Source organism: Monodon monoceros, unplaced genomic scaffold (assembly GCF_005190385.1).
Source record: "Monodon monoceros isolate NGI ecotype Baffin Bay Population unplaced genomic scaffold, NGI_Narwhal_1 Super_Scaffold_19, whole genome shotgun sequence".
NCBI classification, from domain to species: Eukaryota; Metazoa; Chordata; class Mammalia; order Artiodactyla; family Monodontidae; genus Monodon; species Monodon monoceros.
In genome coordinates, this window is record NW_021703775.1 from 46254217 (window position 1) to 46273141 (window position 18925).

An 18925-nucleotide genomic window follows, 5' to 3' on the forward strand; every position below is an offset into this window, starting at 1 on the left:
AAGGCAAGAGAAAAATGGTTGATCGTTTGGCTATAGCTGCATAAAAACAAGTTCTAGATAAGCAGATTGAAATTTTACTCCATTTTATGGACCTGAATAGAGGAAGATTTGAGCAAATCACTTAACCCTCTGCATATTAGTTTCTTTTCCCATAAAATAAAGGAAATATTAATTTCCTTGGCTATATTATGGCTTCAAAATAATAGATATGGTTTTTAAGTCCCTTGAAAAGTATAAGATATATATATATATATATATATATATATATATTATAATGATCTTTGGTAATTTTTGTCAAGAAAATAAAAATTATAACAAAAATATAAAAATAGAATACAATAAAATATATGATAAATTTTTTTTTTACAATACTTTTTAACAAATTTTTTTTTTTTTTACAATACTTTTTCTATTTGCCTCAGCTTGTGCTGTCCAAGGAATTGGAGTTTGAGACAAGGGATTGTGATTATCTGAGGAGAGGAGGGGAACACCAATGCAAGAGAGCATTTTCAGATTGGTTACCATAAAAAGCAGTCTCTCCTGAATCCTGCTGGAACCTTTCTGAGCTGTATAGAATGTGCATCAGAAGGGTTTATCTGACAGTCCTGCAGCCTGTGGAACAGAAACCAAATTCACAGAAAGATAGACAAAATGAAGAGGCAGAGGACTATGTGCCAGATGAAGGAACAAGATAAAACCCCAGAAAAACAACTAAATGAAGTGCAGATAGGCAACCTTCCAGAAAAGAATTCAGAATAATGATAGTGAAGATGATCCAGGACCTCAGAAAAAGGATGGAGGCAAAGATCGAGAAGATGCAAGAAATGTTTAACAAAGACCTAGAAGAATTAAAGAACAAACAAACAGAGATGAACAATACAGTAACTGAAATGAAAAATACGCTAGAAGGAATCAGTAGCACAAAAACTGAGGCAGAAGAATGGATAAGTGACCTGGAAGACAGAATGGTGGAATTCACAGCCACAGAACAGAATAAAAAAAAAAATAATGGAAAGAAATGAAGACAGCCTAAGATACATCTGGGACAACATTAAATGCAACAACATTCACATTATAGGGGTCCCAGAAGGAGAAAAGAGAGAGAAGGGACCCGAGAAAATATTTGAACAGATTATAGTCGAAAACTTCCCTAACATGGGAAAGGAAATAGCCACCCAAGTCCAGCAAGCGCAGACAGTCCCATACAGGATAAACCCAGGGAGAAACACGACGAGACACACAGTAATCAAACTGGCAAAAATTAAAGACAAAGAAAAATTATTGAAAGCAGCAAGGGAAAAACAACAAGTAACATACAAGGGAACTCCCACAAGGTTAAAAGCTGATTTCTCAGTAGAAACTCTGCAAGCCAGAAGGGAGTGGCATGACATATTTAAAGTGATGAAAGGGAAGAACCCCTACAACCAAGTTTACCCTATTTGGCAAGGAACTCATTCAGATTTGACAGAGAACTCAAAAGCTTTACAGACAAGCAAAAGCTAAAAGAATTCAGCACTACCAAGCCAGCTCTACAACAGATGCTAAAGGAACGTCTCTAAGTGAGAAACACAAGATAAGAAATGGACCTACAAAGACAAACTGCAAACAATTAAGAAAATGGTAATAGGAACATACATATCAATAATCACCTTAAATAAAATATGAATGGATTAAATGCTTCAACCAAAAGACACAGCCTCGCTGAATGGATACAGAAACAAGACCCATATATATATATATGGTCTACCAGAGACCCACTTCAGACCTAGGGACACATGCAGAATGAAATTGAGGGGATGGAAAAAGATATTCCATGCAAATGGAAACCATGCAAAACAAAGCTGGAGTAGCAATACTTATATAAGATAAAATAGACTTTAAAATAAAGAATGTTATAAGAGACAAGGAAGGACACTACATAATGATCAAGGGATCAATCCAAGAAGATATAACAATTATAAATATATACGCACTCAACATAGGAGCACCTCAATACATAAGGCAAATGCTAACACCTATAAAAGAGGAAATCAACAGTAACACAATAATATTGGGAAACCCTAACACCTCACTTTCACTAATGAACAGATCTTCCAAAATGAAAATTAACAAGGAAACACAAGCTTTAAATGACACAATAGACCACATAGATTTAATTGATATTTATAGGGCATTCCATCTGAAAACAGCAGATTACACTTTCTTCTCAAGTGCACACTAACATTCTCTAGGATAGATCACATCTTGGGTCACAGATCAAGCCTCGGTAAATTTAAGAAAATTGAAGTCACATCAAGCATCTGTTCGGACCACAATGCTATGAGATTAGAAATAAATTACATGGGAAAAAAACGTGGAAAACACAAACACATGGAAGCTAAACAATACGTTACTAAATAACCAAGAGATCACTGAAGAAATCAAAGAGGAAATCAGAAAATACCTACAGACAAGAGGCAGCCCAGCACCGGAGCACACAGGCTCCTTGCTGGGGCTAATGGCAGACTCCAGGAGGGCTCATGCCAAGGAGTACTTCCCAGAACTTCTGCTGCCAATGTCGTTCTCCCCGCAGTGAGCCACAGCTGCCCCCCACCTCTGCAGGAGACCCTTAACACTAGCAGCCGTGTGTCTGTCAGTGCCTTGGTGCTCCAGCCTGGTATCAGGGCTCAGCCTCTGAGGTGGGAGAGCCGAGTTCAGGACATTAGACCAAAAGAGAACTCCTAACCCCATGTAATATCAATCCGTGAGACCTCTCCCAGAGATCTCCGTCTCAATGCTAAGACCCAGCTCCACCCAACGGCCAGCAAGCTCCAGTGCTGGATGCCCCGTGCCAAACAACTAGCAAGAAGGATCTCATTCAGATTTGACGGAGAAATTAAAACCTTTACAGACAAGCAAAACTTATAAGAGAATTCAGCACCACTATACCAGTGTTACAACAAATGCTCAAGGAACTTCTCTAGGAAGGAAACACAAGAGAAGGAAAAAGAAACCCAAAACAATTAAGAAAATGGTAATAAGAACATACATATCAATAATTACATTAAATGTAACTGGATTAAATGCCCCATACAAAAGACACAGGCTCACAAAAGGGATACAAAACAAAACTCATATATATGCTGTCTACGAGAGACCCACTTCAGACCTAGGGACACATACAGACTCAAAGTTAGGGGATGGAAAAAGATATTCCATACAAATGGAAATCTAAAGAAAGCTGGAGTAGCAATTCTCATATCAGACAAAATAGACCTTAAAATAAAGACTATTACAAAAGACAAATAAGGACACTACATAATGATCAAGGGATCAATCCAAGAAGAAGCTATAACAATTATAAATATTTAGGCACCCAACATAGGAGCACCTCAATAGATAAGGCAAATGCTAACAGCCATAAAAGGGGAAATCAACAATAGCACAATACTGGTACGGGACTTTAACACCCCAATTTCACCAATGGACAGATCATCCAAAATGAAAATAAATAACAAAACACAAGCTTTAAATTATACATTAAACAAGGTGTTCTTAAATTATCCAAAAACAACAGAATACACTTTCCTCTCAAGTGCTCAAGGAACATTCTCCAGGATAGACCATATCTTTGGTCACAAATCAAGCCTTGGTAAATTTAAGAAAATTGAAATTGTATCAAGTATCTTTTCTGCTATGAGACTAGATATCAATTACAGGGAAAAAAAAAACTGTAAAAGCTACAAACACATGGAGGCTAAACAATATGCTACTAAATAACGAAGAGATCACTGAAGAACTCAAAGAAGAAATCAAAAAATACCAAGAGGGCTTCCCTGGTGGCGCAGTGGTTGAGAGTCTGCCGGCCGATGCAGTGGACAAGCGTTCGCGCCCTGGTCCGGGAAGATCCCACATGCCACGGAATGGCTAGGCCTGTGAGCCATGGCCACTGAGCCTGCACGTCCAGAGCAATGGGAGAGGCTACAACAGTGAGAGGCCCCCGTACCGCAAAAAAAAAAAAAAAAAACTTGACAATGAAAACAACGATCCAAACCTATGGGATGCAGCAAAAGCAGTTTTAAGAGGGAAGTTTATAGCAATACAATCCTACCTCAAGAAACAAGAAATATCTCAAATAAACAACCTAACCTTACACCTAAAGCAATTAGAGAAAGCAGAACAACAGCAACAACAACAACAACAAAACCCAAGGTTAGCAGAAAGAAACAAATCATAAATATCAAATTGGATACAAAAGAAAAAGAAATGAAGGAAACTATAGCAAAGATCAATAAAACTAAAAGCTAGTTCTTTGAGAAGATAAACAAAATTGATACACCACTAGCCAGACTCATCAAGAAAAAAAGGGAGAAGACTCAAATCAACAGAATTAGAAATGAAAAAGAAGAAGTAAAACAGACACTGCAGAAATACAACGAATCCTGAGGGATTACTACTGGCAACTGTATGCCAATAAAATGGACAACCTGGAAGAAATAGACAAATTCTTAGAAGAGCACAACCTTCTCAGACTGAACCAGGAAGATATTTAAAAAAATAAAGAGACCAATCACAAGCACTGAAATTGAAACTGTGATTAAAAATCTTGAAACAAACAAAGGCTCAGGACCAGATGGCTTCACAGGCAAATTCTATAATAAAACATTTAGAGAAGAGCTAACACCTATCCTCAAACTCTTCCAAAATATAGCAGAGGGATGAACACTCCCAAACTCATTCTACGAGGCCACCATCACCCTGATGCCAAAACCAGGCAAAGATGTCACAAAAAAAGAAAACTACAGGCCAGTATCCCTGATTAACATAGATGCAAAATCCTCAACAAATACTAGCCAACAGAATCCAACAGCACATTAAAAGGATCATGCACCATGATGAAGTAGGATTTATCTCAGATATGAAAAGATTCTTCAGTATACCCAAATCAATCAGTGTGATACACCATATTAACAGATTGAAGGAGAAAAAACAAATGATCCTGTCAATAGATGCAGAAAAAGTTTTTGACGAAATTCAACACCCATTTATGATAAAAGCTCTCCAGAAAGTAGGTATAGAGGGAATTTACCTCAACATAATAAAAGCCATATGTGACAAACCCAGAGCCAACATCATTCTCAATGGTGAAAAACTGAAACCATTTCCTGTAAAAAATCAGGAACTAGACAAGGATGCCCACTGTCACCACTATTTTTCAACATAGTTTTGGAAGTTTTAGGCAGAGCCTAAAAAGCCTAAAAATCAGAGCCGAAAAAGAAATAAAAGGAATCCAAATTGGAAAGGAAGTAAAGCTGTCACTGTGTGCAGATGACATGATACTATACATAGAGAATCCTAAAGATGCTACCAGAAAACTACTAGAGCTAATCAATGAATTTGGTAAAGTAGCTGGATACAAAATTAATGCACAGAAATCTCTTGCATTCCTATACACTAATGATGAAAAATCTGATAGAGAAATTAAGGAATCACTCCCATTTACCACTGCAAAAAAAGAATAAAATACCTAGGAATACACCTACTTAAGAAGACAAGAGACCTGTATGCAGAAAACTATAAGACACTGATGAAAGAAATTAAAGATGATACCAACAGATGGAGATCTATACCATGTTCTTGGATTGGAAGAATCAACATTGTGAAAATGACTATACTACCCAGAGCAATCTACAGATTTCAATGCAATCCCTATCAAACTATCAATGACATTCTTCACAGCACTAGAACAAAAAATTTCACAATATGTATGGAAACACAAAAGGCCCCATATAGCCAGAAATCTTTAGAAAGAAAAACATAGCTAGAGGAATGAAGCTCCGTGACTTCAGAATATACTACAGATCTACAGTAATCAAGACAATATGGTACTGGGACAAAAACAGAAATATAGAACGATGGAACAGGATAGAAAGCCCAGAGATAAACCCACGCACATGTAGTCACCTTACCTTTGATAAAGGAGGCAGGAATCTACAATGGAGAAAAGACAACCTCTTCAATAAGTGGTGCTGAGAAAGCTGGACAGCTACATATCAAGGAATGAAATTAGACACTCCCTACACCATACACAAATATAAACTCAAAATAGATTAAAGACCTAAATGTAAGACCAGACACTATAAAACATAAAGAGGAAAACATAGGCAGAACGCTCTGTGACATAAATCACAAGATCCTTTTTGACCCACCTCCTAGAGAAAGGGAAATAAAAACAGAAATAAACAAATGGTACCTAATGAAATTTAAGAGCTTTTGCACAGCAAAAGAAACCATAAACAAGATGAAAAGACGACCCTCAGGATGGGAGAAAATATTTGCAAATGAAGCAACTGACAAAGCATTAATCTCCAAAATATATAAGCAGCTCATGCAGCTCAATATCAAAAAAACAAACAACCCAATCCAACAATGAGCAGAAGATCTAAATAGCCAAATCCCCAAAGAAGTTTGTCAACAAACACATAAAAGGATGCTCACCATCACTAATCATTAGAGAAATGCAAGTCAAAACTACAATGCAGTATCACCTCACACCGGTCAGAATGGCTATCATCAAAAAATCTACAAGCAATAAATGCTGGAGAGGGTGTGGAGAAAAGGGAACCCTCTTGCACTGTTGGTGGGGATGTAAATTGATACAGCTACTATGGAGAACAGTATGGAGGTTCCTTAAAAAACTAAAAATAGAACAACCATATGACCCAGCAATCCCACTACTGGGCATATACCCTGAGAAAACCATAATTCAAAAAGAGTCAGGTACCACAGTGTTCATTGCAACACTATTTACAATAGCCAGGACATGGAAGCAACCTGTGTCCATCGACAGATGAAAGGATAAAGAAGATGTGACACACATATGCAATGGAATATCATTTGGCCGTAAAAAGAAACAAAATTGAGTTATTTGTAGTGAGGTGGATGGACCTAGAGTATGTCATACAGAGTGAAGTAAATCAGAAAAAGAAAAACAAATACTGTATGCTAACACATATATATGGAATGTAAGGGAAAAAAAATGTTTCTGATGAACCTAGGGGCAGGACAAGAATAAAGATGGAGATGTTGAGAATGGGCTTGAGGACATGGGGAGGGGGAATGGTAAGCTGGGATGAAGTGAGAGATTAGCATTGACATATATACACTACCAGTTTTAAAGTAGACAGCTAGTGGGAAGCAGCTGAATAGCACAGGGAGATCAGCTCGGTGCTTTGTGACCACCTAAAGGGGTGAGATAGGGCTGGTGGGAGGGAGACACAAAAGGGAGGGGATATGGGGATATATATATGTATAGATATAGCTGATTCTCTTTGTTACACAGCAGAAACTAATGCAACATTCTAAAGCAATTATACTCCAATAAAGATGTTTAAAAAAAGTTACCTAGAGACAAATGGCAACAGAAACACAATGATCCAAAACCTATGGGATGCAGCAAAAGCATTTCTAAGAGGGAAGTTTATAGCAACACAATCCTACCTCCAGAAACAAGAAAAATCTCAAATAAACAACCCAACCTTAAACCTAAAGGAACTAGAGAAAGAAGAACAAACAAAACCCAAAGTTTGTAGAAGGAAAGAAATCTTAAAGATCAGATCAGAAATAAATGAAAAAGAAATGAAGGAAACAATAGCCAAGATCAATAAAACTAAAAGTTGGTTCTTTGAGAAGGTAAACAAAATTGATTAACCTTTAGCCAGACTCATCAAGAAAAGGAGTGAGCGGACTGAAATCAATAAAATTAGAAATGAAAAAGGGGAAGTTACAACAGATACTGCAGAAATACAAAGCATCATCAGAGACTACTACAAGCAACTCTATGCCAATAAAATGGACAACTGGGAAGAAATGGACAAATACTTAGACAGGTATTACCTTCCCAGGTTGAACCAGGAAGAAATAGAAAATATGAACAGACCAATCACAAGTAATGAAATTGAAATTGTGACTAAATATCTTCCAGAAAGCAAAAGTCTAGGAGCAGATGGCTTCAGAGGTGAATTCTATCAAACATTCAGAGAAGAGCTAACACCCATTCTTCTTAAACTCTTCCAAAAACTTACAGAGGGAGGAACACTCCCAAACTCATTCTATGAGGCCACCATCACCCTGATACCAAAACCAGATAGAGATACTACAAAAAAAGAAAATTACAGACCAATATCACTGATGAATATAGATGCAAAAACCCTCAACAAAATAGTAGCAAACAGAATCCAACAACACATTAAAATAATCCTACACCATGATAAAGTGGGATTTATCCCAAGGATGCAAGGATTCTTTAATATACAAAAATCAATCAATGTGATACACCATATTAACAAATTGAAGGATAAAAACCATACGATCATCTCAGCAGAAGCAGAAGAAGCTTTTGACAAAATTCAACACTCATTTATGATAAAAACTCTCCAGAAAGTGGGTATAGAGGGAACCTACATCAACATAATACAGGCTATATATGACAAACCCATAGCAAACATCACTCTTATGGTGAAAAACTGAAAGCATTTCCTCTAAGATTAGAAACAAGACAAGGTTGTCCACTCTCACGACTATTATTCAACATAGTTTTGAAAGACCTAGCCATGGCAGTCAGAGACAAAAAAGAAATAAAGGAATCAAAATTGGAAAAGAAGAAATAAAACTGTCATTGTTTGCAGATGACATGATACTCTACATAGAGAATCCTAAAGATGCCACCAGAAAACTCCTAGAGCTAATCAATGAATTTGATAAAGTTGCATAATGCAAAATTAATACATAGAAATCTCTTGCATTCGTATACACTAGCAATGAAAGATCAGAAAGAGAAATTCAGGAAACAATCCCATTCACCATTGCAACAAAAAGAATAAAATACCTAGGAATAGACCTGCCTGAGGAGGTAAAATACCTGTACTAAGAAAACTGTAAGAAACTGATGAAAGAAATCTAAGGTGACTCAAACAGATGGAGAATTATGCCATGTTCTTGGATTGGAAGAATCAATATTGTGAGAATGACTATACTACCCAAAGCAATATACAGATTCAGTGCAATTCCTATCAAATTACCAGTGGCATTTTTTACAGAAGTAGAACAAAAAATCTTAAAATTTGTATGCAGACACAAAAGACCCCGAATAGCCAAAGCCATCTTGAGGGAAAAAATCAGAACTGGAAGAATCAGGCTCCCTGACTTCAGACTGTACTACAAAGCTACAGTAATCAAGACAATATTTACTAGCACAAAAACAGAAATATAGATCAATGGCACAGGATAGAAATTCCAGAGATAAGCCCACACACCAATGGTCAACAAATCTACAACAAAGGAGGCAAGGATATGCAATGGAGAAAAGACAGTCTCTTCAATAAGTGGTGCTGGGAAAACTGGACAACTACATGTAAAAGAATGAAATTAGAACACTCCCTAACACCATACACAAAAATAAACTCAAAATAGATTAAAGACCTAAATGTAAGACCGTACACTATAAAACTCTTAGATGAAAACATAGGCAGAACACTCTATGACATAAGTCACAGCAAGATCCTTTTTGACCCACCTCCTAGAGTATTGGAAATAAAAACAAAAATAAACAAATGAGACCTAATGAAACTTCAAAGCTTTTGTACAGCAAAGGAAACTATAAACAAGATGAAAAGACAGCCCTCAGAATGGGAGAACATATTTGCAAACAAATCAACACACAAAGGATTAATCTTCAAAATATATATACAGCTCATGCAGCTGAATATTAAAGAAAAAAAAAAAAAACCCAACCAAAAGGGCAGAAGACCTAAATAGACATTTCTCCAAAAAATGGCCATTCAGATGGCCAACAAACACATGAAAAGATGCTCAACATCACTAATCATTTGAGAAATGCAAATCAAAGCTACAATGAGGTATCACCTCTCACCAGTTAGAATGGGCATCATCAGAAAATCTACAAACAACAGATCCTGGAGAGGGTGTGGAGAATAGGGAACCCTCTTGCACTGTTGGTGGGAATGTAAATTGATACAGTCACTATGGAGAACAGTATGGATGGTCCTTAAAAAACTAAGAATAGAATTACCATATGACCCTGCCATCCCACCAATGGGCATATACCCAGAAAAAACCATAATTCAGAAAAGACACATGCACCCCAATGTTCATTGCAGCACTGTTTACAATAGCCAGATCATGGAAGCAACCTAAATGCCCATCAAGAGATGAATGGATAAAGAAGATGTGGTACATATATACAATGGAGTATTACTCAGCCATAAAAAGGAATGAAACTGGGTCATTTTTGGAGATGTGGATGGACCTAGAGGCTGTCATACAGAGTGAAGTTAAGTCAGAAGGAGAAAAACAAATACCGTATATTAGCACATATACGTAAAGTATAGAAAAATGGTACAGGTGAACTGGTTTACAAGGCAGAGACACACAGATGTAGAGAACAAACGTATGGACACCAAGTGGGGGAAAGCACGTGTAGGGGAGTGTGGGATGAATTGGAAGATTGGGATTGACATATATACACCAATATGCATAAAATAGATAACTAATAAAAATGTGCTGTATAAAAATAAATAAATAAAATAAAACTCAATCCAAAAAAGAAGGGTTTATCTGTGGACTGGAAGAAGAGAACATTTATCCATTGGCTGCTTCCTCCTATCTGTCTAAGCTTACTCAGCAAGAGATTACCTTCCTAGCCCATTTAGGTTTGCATGCCATGAGTGATCAGGATTACTTCAGGTTCCCACACTGAGTATGGAAGAAGCTCCAGAAGGGTAGAGCCTGCTGCTGAAGTAAGGTGCTGCCCAGGCCACCTACATGACGACAGCTGCCACAGAAAATGCTGGTAGAAAATATGGGCTGAGAAACATGAGTCAGGGCACAAGAGGAATTCAATACACTATGTGAAAGTCATATTAAATGCTATTATTGTCATTTTTTAAAGTATTGATTTAAACCATTAAAGAAATTTAACCCCTGTCAAAGCCATAACATACTTTGTTCTTCTAGCTTAGTAAGACTTTATTAAAAATATTAAATGAAGATTCTTAAGTTTTGGTATAAATGGCCAGAGGAAGATACATTCCCTTTCCATGAACTTTAGGAAAAAAGAAATAAGAAACAAGGGAAATATTCTTGGATTTCAGGTGGTTTTTACAAAACCCCTACACCAAATGTAAAATTTTTACTATGGTAAGACAATGAAATATGTAAGAAATTAAAAATAGAAATAAAATGTTGACTTTTTTGACCATCAGTGGTTGACACTAAAGTATGACAAATGTATCCTTATAGTTTTAAAAATATAATGCTGCCACAGCCTCTGCTTGTAACATAATCATCAATTGAAGTCCACCAAAAATGAATTAAATGACTACTAAAATGAATTAAATTTTAAATAACAGAAATAATTTCTGGCTATGAGAGTGAAACTATGAAGTTTGTTATTAAGGAAAGCTGTGCAGTCTTGTTTATCTGGAGATAATGATGCTGTCCTGTATACAATAGGAGAATGGATTGAAACAGTTCTGCTGATCATTTGCTATTTTCTCTTATCTCTATTCCCTGTTTCTTGTTCTGTATTGTAGGAAACTGTGCCCTGCAAGCTAACATGTCTAGGCTTCCTTGAAATCTGGTTTCCTGATAGAGTCAACCAATAGGAGACTCGCAAGAGACTGGATGACAAGGAGTATCTCAGGGAATTTCTTCCGCACTGTGGTTCTTCTCTTCATGGTTCTGTCCCCTCCAGGTGATTCCAGTCCTGGAGTCTGACTCTCACTGTTTTCCTCCAACCCTAGGTAAGACACCAGCTTCATGCCATTGCTAGTTCTTAGGTTAATTCACCTTCTCATGTTTGGTTTTCAGTTCTCCCAACACCTCTGTAAACTAATTCCCCACGTTAAGTCCTCTCTATTCTTCTGTCTGGCATGCATGGGCTCCATTTTCTGCCAAGACTCTGGCTGAGATAGTATTCCCTGCTTTGCAGTAACACACTGGTAATTTATGTCACATTCTTCTTAGTAATGATGGCTCATTTAGTCAGTGAATTTCAGGTGAGTTTCAGTGTAAAGTTTCAGGAGACAATATACTCCTAGGGATTATAACAGATTGTTGGGGGATGGGGTGAAACATTGTTAAAAAGAATGCACAAGTGATTCTGGTATCCCCTAGTTGACATATGCCCTTTTTCCTGTGAGTGACATTCTTTGAATTATATAATATTTTAGGTCTCTTCAAGATATTTCATTCTACAGTCATAATGCCACCTGCCTATATGAGCATCCTCTAATTTTGACAAGCAATCATGTTTCTAATTTTTCCCTGAGAGCAAGACATTTATATACACAGGGAGGTGGTGCATCTCTGAGACAGGAAGTTTTGAATTATCTAATACTATTTTCAGATGCTTGCAACTAAGGTGAGAAAATCCACCTGCTGACCCAAATGAAGAATCAATATAGTCCTTCTGACTTAAGCTGAAAGGAAGATAAGCAGCATGTAGAATTCTGACAGTGAATTTTTGTGCTGAAAAGAAAACCTAGATTTTGTCTTGGGGTAACACAGTAGGAGAAATCTGACTTGAGCTAGCACTTCATTTACAGTTCAAAGAAGACGACTGCTCCCTAGAGAGTGAGGCAAGGTTTCCATAACCCCAAAACATCTGGGGAAAAAAAGGTAGAAATGACCTGAATGTTTGTTCTGGGCATCAAACAGACACACTAACAAATAAAGTCTTGCAGAACAGTGATGAGTAAGATGGAATTTTTTTTAACCAAATAGAAGTTAGAGGAAGGTGTAAAGAGAAAAATGTTGCCTGCCATTCCAGTTCTAGAAGGATCAAGCCATTGGCCACTGCAGTCACCTACCAACAGTGCACCCTGAGGGAAATTCGGGATGGAGAAAAACAGGAAGCATTCTGTACTTTGGATATACTGGCCCAAACATGTGTATATGTATAGTTAAGATACATATCTAAGGAAAAATTTCAGTGACCCCTGATTCTTGCATCTTCCCATGTACAGAAAAGCAGTAAAATCATTAACTTGAGATATCTGTTCTTTGTGATTGACAATAATCTTTTGATGTTCGATTACATGTTTATTTTCCAACAAAAAATCCATATATATCCTGGCTCCTCCCTTACGTCTTCAGAGCAGTTCCTCAGAGGTATCTGAGAAGTTGTCTCCTGGGGCTATAGTCCTCAGTAAGATTCCTGAATAAAACTTAACTCATAACTTTTACGTTGTGTGTTCTTCTTTCAGTCAACAAGGGCAAAGAAACTGTCTGTATTTGATTAGAAATTCTTCCATTTCCTAGTTTTGTGACCTTGGACAACTTAACCTCTCTGAGTCTCAGTTTTCACATCTATAAAATGGAATAATAATAATAATAGTTTTGACTAAATTTTTTGATAGAATTAAATAAAATAGTCTGTATAAATTAGCCAAAAGTGTGTGTTCAATGAGAATTAATTGGGAGCATTATTTTTAGCATTAAGACGTTTGTTTTCAGAATCTCCCTGAATATAACAGAGGGGGAAAACATCGGCTGCTAAGAAGAAAGCATTGCCTTTTTGTTTGCTCTCTTGATTAGGATAGCACTGTTGTATGAGCAGTTCTCTCGTTCTGAAAATGATACCAGGGTCACTTCTCCCACAAGTGGCATTTTTCTGCTGGGTGATGAGGTGATAGGAACACTGTCTTGGTTTTTGTCATGAACATTTGTTTACCTCTCTAGCCTCCATTTCCATTCTTCAGGCAATTGTCCCAAATTTAGGAACAAGTTGGAAATCTAATTCTTCCACATTTCCAAGTCATGGCGTCTGGATGGGGTTCCATTTTCAGTTTCAGAAGCTTGTGAGAGGCACACTTAAGCCAATCCATGCATCATGTTCCCCTGTATACAGTTGTTGAGGTATTATAACTTTATTTATCCACTCTCTTGATGATGGACATCTAGGTTGTTTCCAAATATTCATAATGGATCCTAGCATTCCTCTCCCATAAGATAGTTGCAAAAAATTAGGCAAGCCAGAGTCCATTTTCTCACCTGTAAAGAGAGAAATTTGGGTTAAGTGCTCTCCAAGTTTCCTTTCTGTGCTAAAATCCTGTGTTCCATATTCTCTGAATACTGACATATCTCATTAAATAGACAGCCCCTGTTCCTGTCTGTTTATATCTCTTGGGCTTTCTCATCTTCTTGGCCTCTGTGAGTGACCTGAAATCAGGGTGCTCAGAGCGATGCTGTGCAGGGTACTGTTTGACTTCTCTAGACTCCAATATGCTCATATTGTGGTCCATTTCTTCTAGCCACATGTCTTCCCATTGTCCTGATATGCCACTACAGTGACATCTGTGCCACCTGCTGCAGACTTCACCTTAGGGAAATCTTCCCCATTATGGAAGCAGGATGCACCTTGCAGAGCTCTTTGGCTATTTGAGAAACAAACATGTTCTTCCAGATGGGTTAGCAGAGTATTTCAGAATCGATTCCATGTTGGCTGTTCTCCAAGAATCTTTGCAAAGAAGCTGCAAGAGAACAGGTTCAGAAAAATCTGACCCTTATAACCTACCTGTACTCTATGCTTGTTCCATAAACTGTATGTTTCAGCAAGACCTCCTGACCTGATATCAAAACTTGTTTGAGAAAGGAGACAAATAACTCAAAAGAAACAAAACCTGCTTTGTCAGTTAAAATCCCTCTATAGTTAAAAAAAAAATTTAGTATATTTACTACTACCAGCAAAAAACTTGATGCAAGGATTTTTTAATGAAGCAGCTTAGTTTTTCAAACCATAAGAACTGTGGAATTTCACTTTAATAAAATGTTGAATTGAGTAGAATGTTATCATAGATAAATATCACAAAGTCCCCAATTACTGTTAGTTATTAAAACTAACAGGTATTAAAAATAATTCGTTTTTTAAAAAATAATAACTGTTAGGAAGTAGAAGGCACATCTTTCTGAATATCAGTGTTCTGGTTCCCTTTCTGCCATAGATGGTTATGATTCAGTTTAAGTCTGGGCTTAGGCACAATAAGGCAGGACATGTTCCTGCTCCCTGTGGCAACGATACTGCTGCAAGATTGCTCTTCTTTCCTTTTCTGCTGTATAGATGGATGATGGCTGTGTGAAGAAGATGAGATTAGCAACGCACGTATGCTTAGAGCATGCTGGTAATGGCAATGAAGAAATAGTCCCTTAACCTTCAGTTTCTTTGCTGATAAACATAAAAAGCTAGAAGGTCTTGTAGTATCAAGTGATCCTAAAGTCCTGGAACTGAGAATCTTTCTGGATATATCAGACCAAGAGTCAAAATAGAGTGTTATGATTAAATATGAAGATAAGATCACATTCATATTAGGTGATTCTTAGTAAGGATCAGTGAGAGTTTTATCAAATTATACATAAGAGGTTTTCTTTACAAATGTGCTTTTGAAAAAGCATATTTGAAATCTTCACAGGATGTTAGGAAATTAGTAAGAACAGACCTTTTGAAACAAAGCTACATGTTCAACTGAGAATAGAAATTGATTAATGTCACCTATCTTGATTTTAGGTAAGCATACTTTACACTGGAACCTGGTGGTTTAAACCTCTTAACCAAAATATCTATTAATAGTATACTAGGCTTAATTGTGCTTTTTTGCTTCTTTCCTTTCTTTCTTTCTGTGGTAATCAATCATCAAAGTGAATCCATAATCTTAAACATTTAAAGTTATAATCATATTGTCATCATGCATGTAAAAGCAGTTATTCATACATTTAAATTAACTGGGGATTTCCCTGGTGGCACAGTGGTTGAGAATCCGCCTGCCAATGCAGGGGACACGGATTTGTGCCCCGGTCCGGGAAGATCCCACATGCCGCAGAGCGGCTGGGCCCGTGAGCCATGGCTGCTGAGCCTGCGCGTCTGGAGTCTGTGCTCCGCAACGGTACAGGCCACAACAATGAGAGGCCCGCGTGCCAAAAAAAAAAAAAAAAAAAAAAAATTAACTGTCTGGTTGTTGTAATATGCTTGGTGATCTTTCTGGGGAGATGACTATGTCATTAAGTAGTAACAAATAAAAACATACTACTAAAGTGAATCTTTGAGCAATAATAATTAAGAGAATGCTAACTATCATATACTATATAACTACTTTCAAAAATATCACCTCACTTGCACAAACCTCTCAAGTGGGTATAATTTGACCCAAATTTCAGGTGAGAAATGTTTAGGGAGCACTTACTGCCCACCCCCACTATTTCCATTTTGAGAGACCCCTATTAGAGTAACCCCCTAGGTATTTCTTCATATGTTCACAACCTCGCCACTAGGGAAATTATTTTATTTGTAAGTTTGGGAGAAAGAATCGGGCATGCCTGTTCCAGCTTTTTCCTGCCACCCCTCCTCTGGGATCTGGCTGCCTACAGACAAGGTGCATGCTTTTTAGCTCTTTTGGCTGTGGAGACAGGCTTGTAGCTAACCAGTTCGACCTGTGACCAGGCAAGTCTGTCTAATCCATCAGTGGCAAGTGGTGGGAGGGGGCAGGGATCACAATCATCATTTGCCTGCAGCTAGATTATGTCTTGCAAACAACTTTATTCGTAATATAAGGGCTTTTTGATGTCCATTTGCCTGACACCTGTGTTTATCTTATATTCAGTTGGAAAATGAGATATGAGATTTATTGACATTCCTGTTTCTCAAATTCTAAAAATTGGAGCCTCAGAAGAAGCTTGTTCCAAGTCACATAATAGTAAGTGACAGAACAACCATGGCACTGGGAGCTGTACAAGTTTTAAGGATTGACCTGGGCCAAGCTACAGTGGTTATCAAATGGTGTGCAACAAAGTCCCAGTGTTTAATGGTGGAGCCTCAGTGTCTCCTGGAAGTAAGATAAGGGTTTCAGGGAGAAGGCAGGACAATGAATGCTCTTTTATGTGTTGTATATATTACATGTGTAATTTTTTTTATTATGCACAATATTTATTTTCAAAACAAGGGTTTGTCATTTTAAAAACTACTTTTAAAAGCTACCTGACTAGAATAATTAGTAAGGATTGTTGGAATAAAGGAAGAGCTGGTAACCCTCAAGTGCTCCATATTTTTCAGGGTTTATTTATATTTCATATGCATTATTAACAGTTGTTTAGTTGCCCCTAGGGAAGCCCTGGAAATAACAGAACCCATCTAGACAGTGTTTCTTTCTTCAAGAAGTAATGATCCAGAGAAAGTGCAGGTGTATCAATCCCCTTACATCTTTAAGCATTTTTAAAAATTCAGCAAGAGGTGGTTATAGAAACAACACTTAGAGAAGGATCAGAGGACAACATTAACGCACCAAAGTAACCCTGGCTTCTATTTTTTCTCTTCTCTAACTGTTTACTTTTATTTCTTTTATGATTAGTATTGAGCCTTAAATATATGCTCACAACTTTATAATAAGTAGTTACTGCAGGGTGTATCCTTGTCATTTTCCATATTACCCTTGTGCTGTAGATATATGAATACCCATTAAGTGCTGTTCCCTGACACACACAGTTATAGACAGAGTTCTGCTCTCTTCTCTATGTCAATTCCCCAGTACTTCACTCTACCCACATACTACTCAGAGCTAGCCATCTACCCCAAGGAATGTTCATAGCTTGAGGCAGTTTGGGACTGGAGGGGCTAAAACTGAAGGCTTCCAAAGGAAGCCAGCAATACCAACTTCTCTTTCTACACGTCTAATTTCTTAGAGTTGAGGTGTTGGTCCCTTTGTGATCACCAGCACTCTAAGATAACTTCCAAACTTCCAAAGTACAAAGAAGGCTCCTAAGTTGTTGTAATATGTGACATTCTGTATCAATTCTTTCAGCAAAATAAAGTTGTAGGATGTTAAAGGAACATGATTAAATTAGACAAGGATTGGGATAGATGTATATACACTGCTAAATATTAAATAGATAACTTATGAGAACCTGCTGAATAGCACAGGGAACTCTACTCAGTACTCTGTGGTACTCTGTGGGAAGGAAATTTTAAAAAGAGGGGGTATAAGTATATGTATAACTGATTCACTTTGCTGTACAGCAGAAACTAACACAACACTGTAAAGCAATAGACAAGGAAAGAGGCCCTAAGATCCACACCCATGCAGTGGGAATGATCAGTGACAGCCCAATCCAATCTACACTGCCTCTTGGCTCACGCTTCTCTCTGGTATTTGCTCTGCCAAAAAGAGAGAAGAAAAAAAAAAAATCTCTATTACTTATACACAAAATCTCAAATGCAATATCTGTGTTAAGAATAAAAGACATTTCAGCCTCCTTTCAGCTCTGACTATCTCTGTTCTTGATCTAACCACTTCTATCCCTGACACTGCAGGGCTAAGAAAACACAAATACAAGACTAGATCAGGAATATTTCTCCCACGACTTGGCTAATGTGTTGAAAGGAAAGGCAGAAGACAGAATGATACTGAGAGAGCAGAAAATTTAATGGGAAAGGCACACCTTGATTGCCCTTTTGCCTTTGTTAATCCCTTCCATGGTTCCCTGTGTACAAATACCTGAATTTCATTCTTCTGAGAAAAAAAAATATATATGTATAAAGGACATGGCAGCAGATCAGGAAAGCAGGAATTAGTAAGTTTACCATGGGCTGTAATTAGAGAAGGCAACAGGCAGTACCCCCTTGCTTCATTTCACATTTTGTTTTACATTTTTAATTCTTCGAGAGTTAGAGTCAAATCTAATATGTAATTTATAGTTAATGTCTTAATAATATAGTGCCAGGAAGAGGGGAAAAGAAAAAGACTCTGCAAATGAGAAACTATGATATGAGAGTTAATTTGAGAGAAATGGATTGTGTTTAAATATCTTTAGTTTAATTCTGAGAATGAAGTTAAAAAATAAAGTTATTAATAGAGAAAAGGGACAGCTAGGAAGGCTGAGA